Here is a 21,832-nt window from a genome sequence, read left to right on the forward strand (position 1 = left end):
TATTCACAGACCAAGCATCATAAAGATACCAGCATGATCTTCATTGCGGGCTTAGAGCCGGTATTAGCTTTTGAGAGGTAAGAGGATTTTGAGGGCTCGTTGGTCTAGGGGTATGATTCTCGCTTTGGGTGCGAGAGGTCCTGGGTTCAAATCCCGGACGAGCCCTTTTCTTGGTACTCTTTTCAAGTTGTTTTGAAGTTTGCGTTTCAAAACCAACATCAATTTTTTCTTTGCAGTAGTGGATAATTCTTTGCTAGAGTCTCATGCTTCAGCCCTGCCCAGTCTGAGCTAATACCAAACATCTGGTCTTGCATGGCATGTACGAGCGTTCAGCTAGGGATGTCGGGCAGGTTGCATGAAAGAAATCTAAAGCCAGAGGCCCATGGAATAGCCAGTTCGGAGCAGTTTCATTACAGAAAAATCAACTGTAGGTATCTGTTTCTGTAGTGTAGTGGTTATCACGTTCGCCTCACACGCGAAAGGTCCCCGGTTCGAAACTGGGCAGAAACAGTTGTTATATTGTGTTGGCTACAATGTTGATAGGTGCCGTTTTGCCATGGAATTGTCCAAGCCCTGAAGATTATTTCATGCAATCTCGTTCCAAGAAAGGGAATTCTCTCAAAACACTAAAGTAATCGGCGTGTGGATGTATCTGTTGGTTCTCAGACCTTGCTTTCAAAAGAGCCCTGCAATCGGTTCACTGCTCACCTAGAACAAGCATTAACATGGAGAATTGTTGGCACCAACAGGAATCTTATTTTAGTGGAGTGTTTCTGGCTTTGAGTGCAGAGGCCCTCGGCTCAATTCCAAGATGATCCTTCTCAAGGTGATGATACAAATGCATTGTCACCTTTACGTTTAATGTCAGAATCATTTATTTCCAGTTGGTGGTGTAAGAATGTTTGCAACAGTATGGCGATTTTTCCTAGCCATGCATGAATGAAAGCATATCACTCGCCTTTAGGTGTTTTTCTAATACATTGATATTTGCATCTTCCTTCTTAGCCTGCATGTTTGACTATCTTACAGGCTGCATGTAATAAGTATCACATCAGGGCCCTTCTTCTACTCAATTCACAACTGTTCTATCACGACATAGATAAGAAAGCTGCATCTGCTTTTGTTGTGTAGTGGTAATCAGGTTTACCTGACGTGTGAAAGCCCCATGCTTTGAAAGTACACAGTAACAAAGAAACCGATGACTTTTATAAAAAGGTGTCATGTGTGTCTCTTACTTTGCACAAAAAGTGCCAGAGATGACTTCATTTGCAGTCACTTGAAAAGTAGGGATTCTCCAATAAATGGTAAATGGTTGAAACAAATCTGAAGAAATGCATGACATACCTGTGTGTGTGTGTGTACGCATGTATGTATATATAGGGAGAGAGAGAGCGTCAATATAAACAGACTTTATTTCAATCAAGCTGTCTTTTCTATCCTTCAGGAGCAGAATGTTCTGATCATCAGCGCTCCAGAATGTAGTGTTTTCTTGGCAAGCATCACATATTGTGATGTGTTAGCTAAAAGTTCCATATCCTAGAGACTGATATATTCCTCTGTACTTGTACCTTGGGGATTCATCAAAACCTGGCATCATAAGCAGCTTTCTACTGCCACAGACTGGACAGCGAAACAATTTAAAATATCCCAGAAAAAGAAAATAAGCATGCTTAATCAGAGCTTTCTGGACAGGAAGGACATTTGAGCAAGTGAGGAATAAGCACTGCTTTTGTTAATTTGCATAGGCAGAATAGAGATTTCTGGGAAAAGGCCGAAATTACAGTCACAGAAAATGGCTGCATCTATAGAGAACGCTAAGAAGTGTTGGCAGCTTTTCCTCTGACCCTGGCCACTTTTACAAGCAATCCTATGATAGTCAGCAGGACCCACCCTAAAAAGGAAGGGGCATCCACTTGGACCCTTTCCACCTTTTCTAAATCTCGCCTGATCGAGCCAATTGAGCACTGATTGAGCAGATAAGCACATGTCATTCTCATTTCAGAAAGGTATTGGTTAGCTTGCTGCTAGCAGCTCAGTTATGTTATGATGTTAGAGGCTATGCAAGGAATGCTTTAGTCCAGCGATATGCAGTTTTTATTGCGCCTTGCATTCAGCAGGAAGATCTTTAGCTTGAATCTGTGGCCTAGGTATTCACCTTGGTATTTCTTTTGGCACAAAGTGAAGGAGTATTTGAGAGAAAATGCACAATGTGTTTCTTATGCTGTTATGAACAACTTGTTACTCTTTCTCATTAAGCTTCAGCCACTGCAGAAATATATAAATAAGGGCTGACTTCCTGTAAGACGTGTCCAAAGCTGGGACGGAATAAAAGGAGACACTTGTAAATGATAGTGCTATCGTTTGAGAAAGGGTAAGTTGAGACTGACTTTCATGCGTATTCACAGACCAAGCATCATAAAGATACCAGCATGATCTTCATTGCGGGCTTAGAGCCGTTATTAGCTTTTGAGAGGTAAGAGGATTTTGAGGGCTCGTTGGTCTAGGGGTATGATTCTCGCTTTGGGTGCGAGAGGTCCCGGGTTCAAATCCCGGACGAGCCCTTTTCTTGGTACTCTTTTCAAGTTGTTTTGAAGTTTGCGTTTCAAAACCAACATCAATTTTTTCTTTGCAGTAGTGGATAATTCTTTGCTAGAGTCTCATGCTTCAGCCCTGCCCAGTCTGAGCTAATACCAAACATCTGGTCTTGCATGGCATGTACGAGCGTTCAGCTAGGGATGTCGGGCAGGTTGCATGAAAGAAATCTAAAGCCAGAGGCCCATGGAATAGCCAGTTCGGAGCAGTTTCATTACAGAAAAATCAACTGTAGGTATCCGTTTCTGTAGTGTAGTGGTTATCACGTTCGCCTCACACGCGAAAGGTCCCCGGTTCGAAACCGGGCAGAAACAGTTGTTATATTGTGTTGGCTACAATGTTGATAGGTGCCGTTTTGCCATGGAATTGTCCAAGCCCTGAAGATTATTTCATGCAATCTCGTTCCAAGAAAGGGAATTCTCTCAAAACACTAAAGTAATCAGCGTGTGGATATATCTGTTGGTTCTCAGACCTTGCTTTCAAAAGAGCCCTGCAATCGGTTCACTGCTCACCTAGAACAAGCATTAACATGGAGAATTGTTGGCACCAACAGGAATCTTATTTTAGTGGAGTGTTTCTGGCTTTGAGTGCAGAGGCCCTCGGCTCAATTCCAAGGTGATCCTTCTCAAGGTGATGATACAAATGCATTGTCACCTTTACGTTTAATGTCAGAATCATTTATTTCCAGTTGGTGGTGTAAGAATGTTTGCAACAGTATGGCGATTTTTCCTAGCCATGCATGAATGAAAGCATATCACTCGCCTTTAGGTGTTTTTCTAATACATTGATATTTGCATCTTCCTTCCTAGCCTGCATGTTTGACTATCTTACAGGCTGCATGTAATAAGTATCACATCAGGGCCCTTCTTCTACTCAATTCACAACTGTTCTATCACGACATAGATAAGAAAGCTGCATCTGCTTTTGTTGTGTAGTGGTAATCAGGTTTACCTGACGTGTGAAAGCCCCATGCTTTGAAAGTACACAGTAACAAAGAAACCGATGACTTTTATAAATAGGTGTCATGTGCGTCTCTTACTTTGCACAAAAAGTGCCAGAGATGACTTCATTTGCAGTCACTTGAAAAGTAGGGATTCTCCAATAAATGGTAAATGGTTGAAACAAATCTGAAGAAATGCATGACATACCTGTGTGTGTGTGTGTACGCATGTATGTATATATAGGGAGAGAGAGAGCGTCAATATAAACAGACTTTATTTCAATCAAGCTGTCTTTTCTATCCTTCAGGAGCAGAATGTTCTGATCATCAGCGCTCCAGAATGTAGTGTTTTCTTGGCAAGCATCACATATTGTGATGTGTTAGCTAAAAGTTCCATATCCTAGAGACTGATATATTCCTCTGTACTTGTACCTTGGGGATTCATCAAAACCTGGCATCATAAGCAGCTTTCTACTGCCACAGACTGGACAGCGAAACAATTTAAAATATCCCAGAAAAAGAAAATAAGCATGCTTAATCAGAGCTTTCTGGACAGGAAGGACCTTTGAGCAAGTGAGGAATAAGCACTGCTTTTGTTAATTTGCATAGGCAGAATAGAGACTTCTGGGAAAAGGCCGAAATTACAGTCACAGAAAATGGCTGCATATATAGAGAACGCTAAGAAGTGTTGGCAGCTTTTCCTCTGACCCTGACCACTTTTACAAGCAATCCTATGATAGTCAGCAGGACCCACCCTAAAAAGGAAGGGGCATCCACTTGGACCCTTTCCACCTTTTCTAAATCTCGCCTGATTGAGCACTGATTGAGCAGATAAGCACATGTCATTCTCATTTCAGAAAGGTATTGGTTAGCTTGCTGCTAGCAGCTCAGTTATGTTATGATGTTAGAGGCTATGCAAGGAATGCTTTAGTCCAGCGATATGCAGTTTTTATTGCGCCTTGCCTTCACCAGGAAGATCTTTAGCTTGAATCTGTGGCCTAGGTATTCACCTTGGTATTTCTTTTGGCACAAAGTGAAGGAGTATTTGAGAGAAAATGCACAATGTGTTTCTTATGTTATTATGAACAACTTGTTACTCTTTCTCATTAAGCTTCAGCCACTGCAGAAATATATAAATAAGGGCTGACTTCCTGTAAGACGTGTCCAAAGCTGGGACGGAATAAAAGGAGACACTTGTAAATGATAGTGCTATCGTTTGAGAAAGGGTAAGTTGAGACTGACTTTCATGCGTATTCACAGACCAAGCATCATAAAGATACCAGCATGATCTTCATTGCGGGCTTAGAGCCGGTATTAGCTTTTGAGCGGTAAGAGGATTTTGACGGCTCGTTGGTCTAGGGGTATGATTCTCGCTTTGGGTGCGAGAGGTCCCGGGTTCAAATCCCGGACGAGCCTTTTTCTTGGTACTCTTTTCAAGTTGTTTTGAAGTTTGCGTTTCAAAACCAACATCAATTTTTTCTTTGCAGTAGTGGATAATTCTTTGCTAGAGTCTCATGCTTCAGCCCTGCCCAATCTGAGCTAATACCAAACATCTGGTCTTGCATGGCATGTACGAGCGTTCAGCTAGGGATGTCGGGCAGGTTGCATGAAAGAAATCTAAAGCCAGAGGCCCATGGAATAGCCAGTTCGGAGCAGTTTCATTACAGAAAAATCAACTGTAGGTATCTGTTTCTGTAGTGTAGTGGTTATCACGTTCGCCTCACACGCGAAAGGTCCCCGGTTCGAAACCGGGCAGAAACAGTTGTTATATTGTGTTGGCTACAATGTTGATAGGTGCCGTTTTGCCATGGAATTGTCCAAGCCCTGAAGATTATTTCATGCAATCTCGTTCCAAGAAAGGGAATTCTCTCAAAACACTAAAGTAATCGGCGTGTGGATGTATCTGTTGGTTCTCAGACCTTGCTTTCAAAAGAGCCCTGCAATCGGTTCACTGCTCACCTAGAAAAAGCATTAACATGGAGAATTGTTGGCACCAACAGGAATCCTATTTTAGTGGAGTGTTTCTGGCTTTGAGTGCAGAGGCCCTCGGCTCAATTCCAAGATGATCCTTCTCAAGGTGATGATACAAATGCATTGTCACCTTTACGTTTAATGTCAGAATCATTTATTTCCAGTTGGTGGTGTAAGACTGTTTGCAACAGTATGGCGATTTTTCCTAGCCATGCATGAATGAAAGCATATCACTCGCCTTTAGGTGTTTTTCTAATACATTGATATTTGCATCTTCCTTCTTAGCCTGCATGTTTGACTATCTTACAGGCTGCATGTAATAAGTATCACATCAGGGCCCTTCTTCTACTCAATTCACAACTGTTCTATCACGACATAGATAAGAAAGCTGCATCTGCTTTTGTTGTGTAGTGGTAATCAGGTTTACCTGACGTGTGAAAGCCCCATGCTTTGAAAGTACACAGTAACAAAGAAACCGATGACTTTTATAAAAAGGTGTCATGTGTGTCTCTTACTTTGCACAAAAAGTGCCAGAGAAGACTTCATTTGCAGTCACTTGAAAAGTAGGGATTCTCCAATAAATGGTAAATGGTTGAAACAAATCTGAAGAAATGCATGACATACCTGTGTGTGTGTGTGTACGCATGTATGTATATATAGGGAGAGAGAGAGCGTCAATATAAACAGACTTTATTTCAATCAAGCTGTCTTTTCTATCCTTCAGGAGCAGAATGTTCTGATCATCAGCGCTCCAGAATGTAGTGTTTTCTTGGCAAGCATCACATATTGTGATGTGTTAGCTAAAAGTTCCATATCCTAGAGACTGATATATTCCTCTGTACTTGTACCTTGGGGATTCATCAAAACCTGGCATCATAAGCAGCTTTCTACTGCCACAGACTGGACAGCGAAACAATTTAAAATATCCCAGAAAAAGAAAATAAGCATGCTTAATCAGAGCTTTCTGGACAGGAAGGACCTTTGAGCAAGTGAGGAATAAGCACTGCTTTTGTTAATTTGCATAGGCAGAATAGAGACTTCTGGGAAAAGGCCGAAATTACAGTCACAGAAAATGGCTGCATCTATAGAGAACGCTAAGAAGTGTTGGCAGCTTTTCCTCTGACCCTGACCACTTTTACAAGCAATCCTATGATAGTCAGCAGGACCCACCCTAAAAAGGAAGGGGCATCCACTTGGACCCTTTCCACCTTTTCTAAATCTCGCCTGATTGAGCACTGATTGAGCAGATAAGCACATGTCATTCTCATTTCAGAAAGGTATTGGTTAGCTTGCTGCTAGCAGCTCAGTTATGTTATGATGTTAGAGGCTATGCAAGGAATGCTTTAGTCCAGCGATATGCAGTTTTTATTGCGCCTTGCATTCAGCAGGAAGATCTTTAGCTTGAATCTGTGGCCTAGGTATTCACCTTGGTATTTCTTTTGGCACAAAGTGAAGGAGTATTTGAGAGAAAATGCACAATGTGTTTCTTATGTTGTTATGAACAACTTGTTACTCTTTCTCATTAAGCTTCAGCCACTGCAGAAATATATAAATAAGGGCTGACTTCCTGTAAGACGTGTCCAAAGCTGGGACGGAATAAAAGGAGACACTTGTAAATGATAGTGATATCGTTTGAGAAAGGGTAAGTTGAGACTGACTTTCATGCGTATTCACAGACCAAGCATCATAAAGATACCAGCATGATCTTCATTGCGGGCTTAGAGCCGGTATTAGCTTTTGAGAGGTAAGAGGATTTTGAGGGCTCGTTGGTCTAGGGGTATGATTCTCGCTTTGGGTGCGAGAGGTCCCGGGTTCAAATCCCGGACGAGCCCTTTTCTTGGTACTCTTTTCAAGTTGTTTTGAAGTTTGCGTTTCAAAACCAACATCAATTTTTTCTCTGCAGTAGTGGATAATTCTTTGCTAGAGTCTCATGCTTCAGCCCTGCCCAGTCTGAGCTAATACCAAACATCTGGTCTTGCATGGCATGTACGAGCGTTCAGCTAGGGATGTCGGGCAGGTTGCATGAAAGAAATCTAAAGCCAGAGGCCCATGGAATAGCCAGTTCGGAGCAGTTTCATTACAGAAAAATCAACTGTAGGTATCTGTTTCTGTAGTGTAGTGGTTATCACGTTCGCCTCACACGCGAAAGGTCCCCGGTTCGAAACCGGGCAGAAACAGTTGTTATATTGTGTTGGCTACAATGTTGATAGGTGCCGTTTTGCCATGGAATTGTCCAAGCCCTGAAGATTATTTCATGCAATCTCGTTCCAAGAAAGGGAATTCTCTCAAAACACTAAAGTAATCGGCGTGTGGATGTATCTGTTGGTTCTCAGACCTTGCTTTCAAAAGAGCCCTGCAATCGGTTCACTGCTCACCTAGAACAAGCATTAACATGGAGAATTGTTGGCACCAACAGGAATCTTATTTTAGTGGAGTGTTTCTGGCTTTGAGTGCAGAGGCCCTCGGCTCAATTCCAAGATGATCCTTCTCAAGGTGATGATACAAATGCATTGTCACCTTTACGTTTAATGTCAGAATCATTTATTTCCAGTTGGTGGTGTAAGAATGTTTGCAACAGTATGGCGATTTTTCCTAGCCATGCATGAATGAAAGCATATCACTCGCCTTTAGGTGTTTTTCTAATACATTGATATTTGCATCTTCCTTCTTAGCCTGCATGTTTGACTATCTTACAGGCTGCATGTAATAAGTATCACATCAGGGCCCTTCTTCTACTCAATTCACAACTGTTCTATCACGACATAGATAAGAAAGCTGCATCTGCTTTTGTTGTGTAGTGGTAATCAGGTTTACCTGACGTGTGAAAGCCCCATGCTTTGAAAGTACACAGTAACAAAGAAACCGATGACTTTTATAAAAAGGTGTCATGTGTGTCTCTTACTTTGCACAAAAAGTGCCAGAGATGACTTCATTTGCAGTCACTTGAAAAGTAGGGATTCTCCAATAAATGGTAAATGGTTGAAACAAATCTGAAGAAATGCATGACATACCTGTGTGTGTGTGTGTACGCATGTATGTATATATAGGGAGAGAGAGAGCGTCAATATAAACAGACTTTATTTCAATCAAGCTGTCTTTTCTATCCTTCAGGAGCAGAATGTTCTGATCATCAGCGCTCCAGAATGTAGTGTTTTCTTGGCAAGCATCACATATTGTGATGTGTTAGCTAAAAGTTCCATATCCTAGAGACTGATATATTCCTCTGTACTTGTACCTTGGGGATTCATCAAAACCTGGCATCATAAGCAGCTTTCTACTGCCACAGACTGGACAGCGAAACAATTTAAAATATCCCAGAAAAAGAAAATAAGCATGCTTAATCAGAGCTTTCTGGACAGGAAGGACATTTGAGCAAGTGAGGAATAAGCACTGCTTTTGTTAATTTGCATAGGCAGAATAGAGATTTCTGGGAAAAGGCCGAAATTACAGTCACAGAAAATGGCTGCATCTATAGAGAACGCTAAGAAGTGTTGGCAGCTTTTCCTCTGACCCTGGCCACTTTTACAAGCAATCCTATGATAGTCAGCAGGACCCACCCTAAAAAGGAAGGGGCATCCACTTGGACCCTTTCCACCTTTTCTAAATCTCGCCTGATCGAGCCAATTGAGCACTGATTGAGCAGATAAGCACATGTCATTCTCATTTCAGAAAGGTATTGGTTAGCTTGCTGCTAGCAGCTCAGTTATGTTATGATGTTAGAGGCTATGCAAGGAATGCTTTAGTCCAGCGATATGCAGTTTTTATTGCGCCTTGCCTTCACCAGGAAGATCTTTAGCTTGAATCTGTGGCCTAGGTATTCACCTTGGTATTTCTTTTGGCACAAAGTGAAGGAGTATTTGAGAGAAAATGCACAATGTGTTTCTTATGTTATTATGAACAACTTGTTACTCTTTCTCATTAAGCTTCAGCCACTGCAGAAATATATAAATAAGGGCTGACTTCCTGTAAGACGTGTCCAAAGCTGGGACGGAATAAAAGGAGACACTTGTAAATGATAGTGCTATCGTTTGAGAAAGGGTAAGTTGAGACTGACTTTCATGCGTATTCACAGACCAAGCATCATAAAGATACCAGCATGATCTTCATTGCGGGCTTAGAGCCGGTATTAGCTTTTGAGCGGTAAGAGGATTTTGAGGGCTCGTTGGTCTAGGGGTATGATTCTCGCTTTGGGTGCGAGAGGTCCCGGGTTCAAATCCCGGACGAGCCCTTTTCTTGGTACTCTTTTCAAGTTGTTTTGAAGTTTGCGTTTCAAAACCAACATCAATTTTTTCTTTGCAGTAGTGGATAATTCTTTGCTAGAGTCTCATGCTTCAGCCCTGCCCAATCTGAGCTAATACCAAACATCTGGTCTTGCATGGCATGTACGAGCGTTCAGCTAGGGATGTCGGGCAGGTTGCATGAAAGAAATCTAAAGCCAGAGGCCCATGGAATAGCCAGTTCGGAGCAGTTTCATTACAGAAAAATCAACTGTAGGTATCTGTTTCTGTAGTGTAGTGGTTATCACGTTCGCCTCACACGCGAAAGGTCCCCGGTTCGAAACCGGGCAGAAACAGTTGTTATATTGTGTTGGCTACAATGTTGATAGGTGCCGTTTTGCCATGGAATTGTCCAAGCCCTGAAGATTATTTCATGCAATCTCGTTCCAAGAAAGGGAATTCTCTCAAAACACTAAAGTAATCGGCGTGTGGATGTATCTGTTGGTTCTCAGACCTTGCTTTCAAAAGAGCCCTGCAATCGGTTCACTGCTCACCTAGAACAAGCATTAACATGGAGAATTGTTGGCACCAACAGGAATCTTATTTTAGTGGAGTGTTTCTGGCTTTGAGTGCAGAGGCCCTCGGCTCAATTCCAAGATGATCCTTCTCAAGGTGATGATACAAATGCATTGTCACCTTTACGTTTAATGTCAGAATCATTTATTTCCAGTTGGTGGTGTAAGAATGTTTGCAACAGTATGGCGATTTTTCCTAGCCATGCATGAATGAAAGCATATCACTCGCCTTTAGGTGTTTTTCTAATACATTGATATTTGCATCTTCCTTCCTAGCCTGCATGTTTGACTATCTTACAGGCTGCATGTAATAAGTATCACATCAGGGCCCTTCTTCTACTCAATTCACAACTGTTCTATCACGACATAGATAAGAAAGCTGCATCTGCTTTTGTTGTGTAGTGGTAATCAGGTTTACCTGACGTGTGAAAGCCCCATGCTTTGAAAGTACACAGTAACAAAGAAACCGATGACTTTTATAAAAAGGTGTCATGTGTGTCTCTTACTTTGCACAAAAAGTGCCAGAGATGACTTCATTTGCAGTCACTTGAAAAGTAGGGATTCTCCAATAAATGGTAAATGGTTGAAACAAATCTGAAGAAATGCATGACATACCTGTGTGTGTGTGTGTACGCATGTATGTATATATAGGGAGAGAGAGAGCGTCAATATAAACAGACTTTATTTCAATCAAGCTGTCTTTTCTATCCTTCAGGAGCAGAATGTTCTGATCATCAGCGCTCCAGAATGTAGTGTTTTCTTGGCAAGCATCACATATTGTGATGTGTTAGCTAAAAGTTCCATATCCTAGAGACTGATATATTCCTCTGTACTTGTACCTTGGGGATTCATCAAAACCTGGCATCATAAGCAGCTTTCTACTGCCACAGACTGGACAGCGAAACAATTTAAAATATCCCAGAAAAAGAAAATAAGCATGCTTAATCAGAGCTTTCTGGACAGGAAGGACATTTGAGCAAGTGAGGAATAAGCACTGCTTTTGTTAATTTGCATAGGCAGAATAGAGACTTCTGGGAAAAGGCCGAAATTACAGTCACAGAAAATGGCTGCATCTATAGAGAACGCTAAGAAGTGTTGGCAGCTTTTCCTCTGACCCTGGCCACTTTTACAAGCAATCCTATGATAGTGAGCAGGACCCACCCTAAAAAGGAAGGGGCATCCACTTGGACCCTTTCCACCTTTTCTAAATCTCGCCTGATCGAGCCTGATTGAGCACTGATTGAGCAGATAAGCACATGTCATTCTCATTTCAGAAAGGTATTGGTTAGCTTGCTGCTAGCAGCTCAGTTATGTTATGATGTTAGAGGCTATGCAAGGAATGCTTTAGTCCAGCGATATGCAGTTTTTATTGCGCCTTGCATTCAGCAGGAAGATCTTTAGCTTGAATCTGTGGCCTAGGTATTCACCTTGGTATTTCTTTTGGCACAAAGTGAAGGAGTATTTGAGAGAAAATGCACAATGTGTTTCTTATGTTGTTATGAACAACTTGTTACTCTTTCTCATTAAGCTTCAGCCACTGCAGAAATATATAAATAAGGGCTGACTTCCTGTAAGACGTGTCCAAAGCTGGGACGGAATAAAAGGAGACACTTGTAAATGATAGTGCTATCGTTTGAGAAAGGGTAAGTTGAGACTGACTTTCATGCGTATTCACAGACCAAGCATCATAAAGATACCAGCATGATCTTCATTGCGGGCTTAGAGCCGGTATTAGCTTTTGAGAGGTAAGAGGATTTTGAGGGCTCGTTGGTCTAGGGGTATGATTCTCGCTTTGGGTGCGAGAGGTCCCGGGTTCAAATCCCGGACGAGCCCTTTTCTTGGTACTCTTTTCAAGTTGTTTTGAAGTTTGCGTTTCAAAACCAACATCAATTTTTTCTTTGCAGTAGTGGATAATTCTTTGCTAGAGTCTCATGCTTCAGCCCTGCCCAGTCTGAGCTAATACCAAACATCTGGTCTTGCATGGCATGTACGAGCGTTCAGCTAGGGATGTCGGGCAGGTTGCATGAAAGAAATCTAAAGCCAGAGGCCCATGGAATAGCCAGTTCGGAGCAGTTTCATTACAGAAAAATCAACTGTAGGTATCTGTTTCTGTAGTGTAGTGGTTATCACGTTTGCCTCACACGCGAAAGGTCCCCGGTTTGAAACCGGGCAGAAACAGTTGTTATATTGTGTTGGCTACAATGTTGATAGGTGCCGTTTTGCCATGGAATTGTCCAAGCCCTGAAGATTATTTCATGCAATCTCGTTCCAAGAAAGGGAATTCTCTCAAAACACTAAAGTAATCGGCGTGTGGATGTATCTGTTGGTTCTCAGACCTTGCTTTCAAAAGAGCCCTGCAATCGGTTCACTGCTCACCTAGAACAAGCATTAACATGGAGAATTGTTGGCACCAACAGGAATCTTATTTTAGTGGAGTGTTTCTGGCTTTGAGTGCAGAGGCCCTCGGCTCAATTCCAAGATGATCCTTCTCAAGGTGATGATACAAATGCATTGTCACCTTTACGTTTAATGTCAGAATCATTTATTTCCAGTTGGTGGTGTAAGAATGTTTGCAACAGTATGGCGATTTTTCCTAGCCATGCATGAATGAAAGCATATCACTCGCCTTTAGGTGTTTTTCTAATACATTGATATTTGCATCTTCCTTCCTAGCCTGCATGTTTGACTATCTTACAGGCTGCATGTAATAAGTATCACATCAGGGCCCTTCTTCTACTCAATTCACAACTGTTCTATCACGACATAGATAAGAAAGCTGCATCTGCTTTTGTTGTGTAGTGGTAATCAGGTTTACCTGACGTGTGAAAGCCCCATGCTTTGAAAGTACACAGTAACAAAGAAACCGATGACTTTTATAAAAAGGTGTCATGTGTGTCTCTTACTTTGCACAAAAAGTGCCAGAGATGACTTCATTTGCAGTCACTTGAAAAGTAGGGATTCTCCAATAAATGGTAAATGGTTGAAACAAATCTGAAGAAATGCATGACATACCTGTGTGTGTGTGTGTACGCATGTATGTATATATAGGGAGAGAGAGAGCGTCAATATAAACAGACTTTATTTCAATCAAGCTGTCTTTTTTATCCTTCAGGAGCAGAATGTTCTGATCATCAGCGCTCCAGAATGTAGTGTTTTCTTGGCAAGCATCACATATTGTGATGTGTTAGCTAAAAGTTCCATATCCTAGAGACTGATATATTCCTCTGTACTTGTACCTTGGGGATTCATCAAAACCTGGCATCATAAGCAGCTTTCTACTGCCACAGACTGGACAGCGAAACAATTTAAAATATCCCAGAAAAAGAAAATAAGCATGCTTAATCAGAGCTTTCTGGACAGGAAGGACCTTTGAGCAAGTGAGGAATAAGCACTGCTTTTGTTAATTTGCATAGGCAGAATAGAGACTTCTGGGAAAAGGCCGAAATTACAGTCACAGAAAATGGCTGCATCTATAGAGAACGCTAAGAAGTGTTGGCAGCTTTTCCTCTGACCCTGACCACTTTTACAAGCAATCCTATGATAGTCAGCAGGACCCACCCTAAAAAGGAAGGGGCATCCACTTGGACCCTTTCCACCTTTTCTAAATCTCGCCTGATTGAGCACTGATTGAGCACTGATTGAGCAGATAAGCACATGTCATTCTCATTTCAGAAAGGTATTGGTTAGCTTGCTGCTAGCAGCTCAGTTATGTTATGATGTTAGAGGCTATGCAAGGAATGCTTTAGTCCAGCGATATGCAGTTTTTATTGCGCCTTGCATTCAGCAGGAAGATCTTTAGCTTGAATCTGTGGCCTAGGTATTCACCTTGGTATTTCTTTTGGCACAAAGTGAAGGAGTATTTGAGAGAAAATGCACAATGTGTTTCTTATGTTGTTATGAACAACTTGTTACTCTTTCTCATTAAGCTTCAGCCACTGCAGAAATATATAAATAAGGGCTGACTTCCTGTAAGACGTGTCCAAAGCTGGGACGGAATAAAAGGAGACACTTGTAAATGATAGTGCTATCGTTTGAGAAAGGGTAAGTTGAGACTGACTTTCATGCGTATTCACAGACCAAGCATCATAAAGATACCAGCATGATCTTCATTGCGGGCTTAGAGCCGGTATTAGCTTTTGAGAGGTAAGAGGATTTTGAGGGCTCGTTGGTCTAGGGGTATGATTCTCGCTTTGGGTGCGAGAGGTCCCGGGTTCAAATCCCGGACGAGCCCTTTTCTTGGTACTCTTTTCAAGTTGTTTTGAAGTTTGCGTTTCAAAACCAACATCAATTTTTTCTTTGCAGTAGTGGATAATTCTTTGCTAGAGTCTCATGCTTCAGCCCTGCCCAGTCTGAGCTAATACCAAACATCTGGTCTTGCATGGCATGTACGAGCGTTCAGCTAGGGATGTCGGGCAGGTTGCATGAAAGAAATCTAAAGCCAGAGGCCCATGGAATAGCCAGTTCGGAGCAGTTTCATTACAGAAAAATCAACTGTAGGTATCTGTTTCTGTAGTGTAGTGGTTATCACGTTTGCCTCACACGCGAAAGGTCCCCGGTTTGAAACCGGGCAGAAACAGTTGTTATATTGTGTTGGCTACAATGTTGATAGGTGCCGTTTTGCCATGGAATTGTCCAAGCCCTGAAGATTATTTCATGCAATCTCGTTCCAAGAAAGGGAATTCTCTCAAAACACTAAAGTAATCGGCGTGTGGATGTATCTGTTGGTTCTCAGACCTTGCTTTCAAAAGAGCCCTGCAATCGGTTCACTGCTCACCTAGAACAAGCATTAACATGGAGAATTGTTGGCACCAACAGGAATCTTATTTTAGTGGAGTGTTTCTGGCTTTGAGTGCAGAGGCCCTCGGCTCAATTCCAAGATGATCCTTCTCAAGGTGATGATACAAATGCATTGTCACCTTTACGTTTAATGTCAGAATCATTTATTTCCAGTTGGTGGTGTAAGAATGTTTGCAGCAGTATGGCGATTTTTCCTAGCCATGCATGAATGAAAGCATATCACTCGCCTTTAGGTGTTTTTCTAATACATTGATATTTGCATCTTCCTTCCTAGCCTGCATGTTTGACTATCTTACAGGCTGCATGTAATAAGTATCACATCAGGGCCCTTCTTCTACTCAATTCACAACTGTTCTATCACGACATAGATAAGAAAGCTGCATCTGCTTTTGTTGTGTAGTGGTAATCAGGTTTACCTGACGTGTGAAAGCCCCATGCTTTGAAAGTACACAGTAACAAAGAAACCGATGACTTTTATAAAAAGGTGTCATGTGTGTCTCTTACTTTGCACAAAAAGTGCCAGAGATGACTTCATTTGCAGTCACTTGAAAAGTAGGGATTCTCCAATAAATGGTAAATGGTTGAAACAAATCTGAAGAAATGCATGACATACCTGTGTGTGTGTGTGTACGCATGTATGTATATATAGGGAGAGAGAGAGCGTCAATATAAACAGACTTTATTTCAATCAAGCTGTCTTTTCTATCCTTCAGGAGCAGAATGTTCTGATCATCAGCGCTCCAGAATGTAGTGTTTTCTTGGCAAGCATCACATATTGTGATGTGTTAGCTAAAAGTTCCATATCCTAGAGACTGATATATTCCTCTGTACTTTTACCTTGGGGATTCATCAAAACCTGGCATCATAAGCAGCTTTCTACTGCCACAGACTGGACAGCGAAACAATTTAAAATATCCCAGAAAAAGAAAATAAGCATGCTTAATCAGAGCTTTCTGGACAGGAAGGACATTTGAGCAAGTGAGGAATAAGCACTGCTTTTGTTAATTTGCATAGGCAGAATAGAGACTTCTGGGAAAAGGCCGAAATTACAGTCACAGAAAATGGCTGCATCTATAGAGAACGCTAAGAAGTGTTGGCAGCTTTTCCTCTGACCCTGGCCACTTTTACAAGCAATCCTATGATAGTCAGCAGGACCCACCCTAAAAAGGAAGGGGCATCCACTTGGACCCTTTCCACCTTTTCTAAATCTCGCCTGATCGAGCCTGATTGAGCACTGATTGAGCAGATAAGCACATGTCATTCTCATTTCAGAAAGGTATTGGTTAGCTTGCTGCTAGCAGCTCAGTTATGTTATGATGTTAGAGGCTATGCAAGGAATGCTTTAGCCCAGCGATATGCAGTTTTTATTGCGCCTTGCATTCAGCAGGAAGATCTTTAGCTTGAATCTGTGGCCTAGGTATTCACCTTGGTATTTTTTTTGGCACAAAGTGAAGGAGTATTTGAGAGAAAATGCACAATGTGTTTCTTATGTTGTTATGAACAACTTGTTACTCTTTCTCATTAAGCTTCAGCCACTGCAGAAATATATAAATAAGGGCTGACTTCCTGTAAGACGTGTCCAAAGCTGGGACGGAATAAAAGGAGACACTTGTAAATGATAGTGCTATCGTTTGAGAAAGGGTAAGTTGAGACTGACTTTCATGCGTATTCACAGACCAAGCATCATAAAGATACCAGCATGATCTTCATTGCGGGCTTAGAGCCGGTATTAGCTTTTGAGAGGTAAGAGGATTTTGAGGGCTCGTTTGTCTAGGGGTATGATTCTCGCTTTGGGTGCGAGAGGTCCTGGGTTCAAATCCCGGACGAGCCCTTTTCTTGGTACTCTTTTCAAGTTGTTTTGAAGTTTGCGTTTCAAAACCAACATCAATTTTTTCTTTGCAGTAGTGGATAATTCTTTGCTAGAGTCTCATGCTTCAGCCCTGCCCAGTCTGAGCTAATACCAAACATCTGGTCTTGCATGGCATGTACGAGCGTTCAGCTAGGGATGTCGGGCAGGTTGCATGAAAGAAATCTAAAGCCAGAGGCCCATGGAATAGCCAGTTCGGAGCAGTTTCATTACAGAAAAATCAACTGTAGGTATCTGTTTCTGTAGTGTAGTGGTTATCACGTTCGCCTCACACGCGAAAGGTCCCCAGTTCGAAACCGGGCAGAAACAGTTGTTATATTGTGTTGGCTACAATGTTGATAGGTGCCGTTTTGCCATGGAATTGTCCAAGCCCTGAAGATTATTTCATGCAATCTCGTTCCAAGAAAGGGAATTCTCTCAAAACACTAAAGTAATCGGCGTGTGGATGTATCTGTTGGTTCTCAGACCTTGCTTTCAAAAGAGCCCTGCAATCGGTTCACTGCTCACCTAGAACAAGCATTAACATGGAGAATTGTTGGCACCAACAGGAATCTTATTTTAGTGGAGTGTTTCTGGCTTTGAGTGCAGAGGCCCTCGGCTCAATTCCAAGATGATCCTTCTCAAGGTGATGATACAAATGCATTGTCACCTTTACGTTTAATGTCAGAATCATTTATTTCCAGTTGGTGGTGTAAGAATGTTTGCAACAGTATGGCGATTTTTCCTAGCCATGCATGAATGAAAGCATATCACTCGCCTTTAGGTGTTTTTCTAATACATTGATATTTGCATCTTCCTTCTTAGCCTGCATGTTTGACTATCTTACAGGCTGCATGTAATAAGTATCACATCAGGGCCCTTCTTCTACTCAATTCACAACTGTTCTATCACGACATAGATAAGAAAGCTGCATCTGCTTTTGTTGTGTAGTGGTAATCAGGTTTACCTGACGTGTGAAAGCCCCATGCTTTGAAAGTACACAGTAACAAAGAAACCGATGACTTTTATAAAAAGGTGTCATGTGTGTCTCTTACTTTGCACAAAAAGTGCCAGAGATGACTTCATTTGCAGTCACTTGAAAAGTAGGGATTCTCCAATAAATGGTAAATGGTTGAAACAAATCTGAAGAAATGCATGACATACCTGTGTGTGTGTGTGTACGCATGTATGTATATATAGGGAGAGAGAGAGCGTCAATATAAACAGACTTTATTTCAATCAAGCTGTCTTTTCTATCCTTCAGGAGCAGAATGTTCTGATCATCAGCGCTCCAGAATGTAGTGTTTTCTTGGCAAGCATCACATATTGTGATGTGTTAGCTAAAAGTTCCATATCCTAGAGACTGATATATTCCTCTGTACTTGTACCTTGGGGATTCATCAAAACCTGGCATCATAAGCAGCTTTCTACTGCCACAGACTGGACAGCGAAACAATTTAAAATATCCCAGAAAAAGAAAATAAGCATGCTTAATCAGAGCTTTCTGGACAGGAAGGACCTTTGAGCAAGTGAGGAATAAGCACTGCTTTTGTTAATTTGCATAGGCAGAATAGAGACTTCTGGGAAAAGGCCGAAATTACAGTCACAGAAAATGGCTGCATCTATAGAGAACGCTAAGAAGTGTTGGCAGCTTTTCCTCTGACCCTGACCACTTTTACAAGCAATCCTATGATAGTCAGCAGGACCCACCCTAAAAAGGAAGGGGCATCCACTTGGACCCTTTCCACCTTTTCTAAATCTCGCCTGATTGAGCACTGATTGAGCAGATAAGCACATGTCATTCTCATTTCAGAAAGGTATTGGTTAGCTTGCTGCTAGCAGCTCAGTTATGTTATGATGTTAGAGGCTATGCAAGGAATGCTTTAGTCCAGCGATATGCAGTTTTTATTGCGCCTTGCATTCAGTAGGAAGATCTTTAGCTTGAATCTGTGGCCTAGGTATTCACCTTGGTATTTTTTTTGGCACAAAGTGAAGGAGTATTTGAGAGAAAATGCACAATGTGTTTCTTATGTTGTTATGAACAACTTGTTACTCTTTCTCATTAAGCTTCAGCCACTGCAGAAATATATAAATAAGGGCTGACTTCCTGTAAGACGTGTCCAAAGCTGGGACGGAATAAAAGGAGACACTTGTAAATGATAGTGCTATCGTTTGAGAAAGGGTAAGTTGAGACTGACTTTCATGCGTATTCACAGACCAAGCATCATAAAGATACCAGCATGATCTTCATTGCGGGCTTAGAGCCGGTATTAGCTTTTGAGAGGTAAGCGGATTTTGAGGGCTCGTTTGTCTAGGGGTATGATTCTCGCTTTGGGTGCGAGAGGTCCCGGGTTCAAATCCCGGACGAGCCCTTTTCTTGGTACTCTTTTCAAGTTGTTTTGAAGTTTGCGTTTCAAAACCAACATCAATTTTTTCTTTGCAGTAGTGGATAATTCTTTGCTAGAGTCTCATGCTTCAGCCCTGCCCAGTCTGAGCTAATACCAAACATCTGGTCTTGCATGGCATGTACGAGCGTTCAGCTAGGGATGTCGGGCAGGTTGCATGAAAGAAATCTAAAGCCAGAGGCCCATGGAATAGCCAGTTCGGAGCAGTTTCATTACAGAAAAATCAACTGTAGGTATCTGTTTCTGTAGTGTAGTGGTTATCACGTTCGCCTCACACGCGAAAGGTCCCCGGTTCGAAACCGGGCAGAAACAGTTGTTATATTGTGTTGGCTACAATGTTGATAGGTGCCGTTTTGCCATGGAATTGTCCAAGCCCTGAAGATTATTTCATGCAATCTCGTTCCAAGAAAGGGAATTCTCTCAAAACACTAAAGTAATCGGCGTGTGGATGTATCTGTTGGTTCTCAGACCTTGCTTTCAAAAGAGCCCTGCAATCGGTTCACTGCTCACCTAGAACAAGCATTAACATGGAGAATTGTTGGCACCAACAGGAATCTTATTTTAGTGGAGTGTTTCTGGCTTTGAGTGCAGAGGCCCTCGGCTCAATTCCAAGATGATCCTTCTCAAGGTGATGATACAAATGCATTGTCACCTTTACGTTTAATGTCAGAATCATTTATTTCCAGTTGGTGGTGTAAGAATGTTTGCAACAGTATGGCGATTTTTCCTAGCCATGCATGAATGAAAGCATATCACTCGCCTTTAGGTGTTTTTCTAATACATTGATATTTGCATCTTCCTTCTTAGCCTGCATGTTTGACTATCTTACAGGCTGCATGTAATAAGTATCACATCAGGGCCCTTCTTCTACTCAATTCACAACTGTTCTATCACGACATAGATAAGAAAGCTGCATCTGCTTTTGTTGTGTAGTGGTAATCAGGTTTACCTGACGTGTGAAAGCCCCATGCATTGAAAGTACACAGTAACAAAGAAACCGATGACTTTTATAAAAAGGTGTCATGTGTGTCTCTTACTTTGCACAAAAAGTGCCAGAGATGACTTCATTTGCAGTCACTTGAAAAGTAGGGATTCTCCAATAAATGGTAAATGGTTGAAACAAATCTGAAGAAATGCATGACATACCTGTGTGTGTGTGTGTACGCATGTATGTATATATAGGGAGAGAGAGAGCGTCAATATAAACAGACTTTATTTCAATCAAGCTGTCTTTTCTATCCTTCAGGAGCAGAATGTTCTGATCATCAGCGCTCCAGAATGTAGTGTTTTCTTGGCAAGCATCACATATTGTGATGTGTTAGCTAAAAGTTCCATATCCTAGAGACTGATATATTCCTCTGTACTTGTACCTTGGGGATTCATCAAAACCTGGCATCATAAGCAGCTTTCTACTGCCACAGACTGGACAGCGAAACAATTTAAAATATCCCAGAAAAAGAAAATAAGCATGCTTAATCAGAGCTTTCTGGACAGGAAGGACCTTTGAGCAAGTGAGGAATAAGCACTGCTTTTGTTAATTTGCATAGGCAGAATAGAGACTTCTGGGAAAAGGCCGAAATTACAGTCACAGAAAATGGCTGCATCTATAGAGAACGCTAAGAAGTGTTGGCAGCTTTTCCTCTGACCCTGACCACTTTTACAAGCAATCCTATGATAGTCAGCAGGACCCACCCTAAAAAGGAAGGGGCATCCACTTGGACCCTTTCCACCTTTTCTAAATCTCGCCTGATTGAGTACTGATTGAGCAGATAAGCACATGTCATTCTCATTTCAGAAAGGTATTGGTTAGCTTGCTGCTAGCAGCTCAGTTATGTTATGATGTTAGAGGCTATGCAAGGAATGCTTTAGTCCAGCGATATGCAGTTTTTATTGCGCCTTGCATTCAGCAGGAAGATCTTTAGCTTGAATCTGTGGCCTAGGTATTCACCTTGGTATTTTTTTTGGCACAAAGTGAAGGAGTATTTGAGAGAAAATGCACAATGTGTTTCTTATGTTGTTATGAACAACTTGTTACTCTTTCTCATTAAGCTTCAGCCACTGCAGAAATATATAAATAAGGGCTGACTTCCTGTAAGACGTGTCCAAAGCTGGGACGGAATAAAAGGAGACACTTGTAAATGATAGTGCTATCGTTTGAGAAAGGGTAAGTTGAGACTGACTTTCATGCGTATTCACAGACCAAGCATCATAAAGATACCAGCATGATCTTCATTGCGGGCTTAGAGCCGGTATTAGCTTTTGAGAGGTAAGAGGATTTTGAGGGCTCGTTGGTCTAGGGGTATGATTCTCGCTTTGGGTGCGAGAGGTCCTGGGTACAAATCCCGGACGAGCCCTTTTCTTGGTACTCTTTTCAAGTTGTTTTGAAGTTTGCGTTTCAAAACCAACATCAATTTTTTCTTTGCAGTAGTGGATAATTCTTTGCTAGAGTCTCATGCTTCAGCCCTGCCCAGTCTGAGCTAATACCAAAC

General features: G+C 41.7%; 11 non-coding genes across 11 annotated transcripts; all 11 read left to right on the top strand.

Annotated features, from left to right (window-relative positions):
• The first annotated feature begins 2,489 nt into the window (after positions 1-2,489).
• On the top strand, positions 2,490-2,561 carry TRNAP-UGG (transfer RNA proline (anticodon UGG)). The gene has a single exon. It is a non-coding gene; the product is annotated as a tRNA-Pro (tRNA).
• A 272-nt stretch (positions 2,562-2,833) lies between these two features.
• TRNAV-CAC (transfer RNA valine (anticodon CAC)) lies at positions 2,834-2,906 on the top strand. The gene has a single exon. It is a non-coding gene; the product is annotated as a tRNA-Val (tRNA).
• Positions 2,907-4,876: 1,970 nt separating this feature from the next.
• TRNAP-UGG (transfer RNA proline (anticodon UGG)) lies at positions 4,877-4,948 on the top strand. The gene has a single exon. It is a non-coding gene; the product is annotated as a tRNA-Pro (tRNA).
• Positions 4,949-5,220: 272 nt separating this feature from the next.
• On the top strand, positions 5,221-5,293 carry TRNAV-CAC (transfer RNA valine (anticodon CAC)). The gene has a single exon. It is a non-coding gene; the product is annotated as a tRNA-Val (tRNA).
• Positions 5,294-7,263: 1,970 nt separating this feature from the next.
• TRNAP-UGG (transfer RNA proline (anticodon UGG)) lies at positions 7,264-7,335 on the top strand. The gene has a single exon. It is a non-coding gene; the product is annotated as a tRNA-Pro (tRNA).
• Positions 7,336-7,607: 272 nt separating this feature from the next.
• TRNAV-CAC (transfer RNA valine (anticodon CAC)) lies at positions 7,608-7,680 on the top strand. Its single transcript has one exon. It is a non-coding gene; the product is annotated as a tRNA-Val (tRNA).
• Positions 7,681-9,659: 1,979 nt separating this feature from the next.
• On the top strand, positions 9,660-9,731 carry TRNAP-UGG (transfer RNA proline (anticodon UGG)). The gene has a single exon. It is a non-coding gene; the product is annotated as a tRNA-Pro (tRNA).
• Positions 9,732-10,003: 272 nt separating this feature from the next.
• On the top strand, positions 10,004-10,076 carry TRNAV-CAC (transfer RNA valine (anticodon CAC)). The gene has a single exon. It is a non-coding gene; the product is annotated as a tRNA-Val (tRNA).
• Positions 10,077-12,056: 1,980 nt separating this feature from the next.
• TRNAP-UGG (transfer RNA proline (anticodon UGG)) lies at positions 12,057-12,128 on the top strand. The gene has a single exon. It is a non-coding gene; the product is annotated as a tRNA-Pro (tRNA).
• A 2,326-nt stretch (positions 12,129-14,454) lies between these two features.
• On the top strand, positions 14,455-14,526 carry TRNAP-UGG (transfer RNA proline (anticodon UGG)). The gene has a single exon. It is a non-coding gene; the product is annotated as a tRNA-Pro (tRNA).
• A 5,056-nt stretch (positions 14,527-19,582) lies between these two features.
• TRNAV-CAC (transfer RNA valine (anticodon CAC)) lies at positions 19,583-19,655 on the top strand. Its single transcript has one exon. It is a non-coding gene; the product is annotated as a tRNA-Val (tRNA).
• The last annotated feature ends 2,177 nt before the right edge of the window (positions 19,656-21,832 follow it).

Source organism: Triturus cristatus, chromosome 8 (assembly GCF_964204655.1).
Source record: "Triturus cristatus chromosome 8, aTriCri1.1, whole genome shotgun sequence".
NCBI classification, from domain to species: Eukaryota; Metazoa; Chordata; class Amphibia; order Caudata; family Salamandridae; genus Triturus; species Triturus cristatus.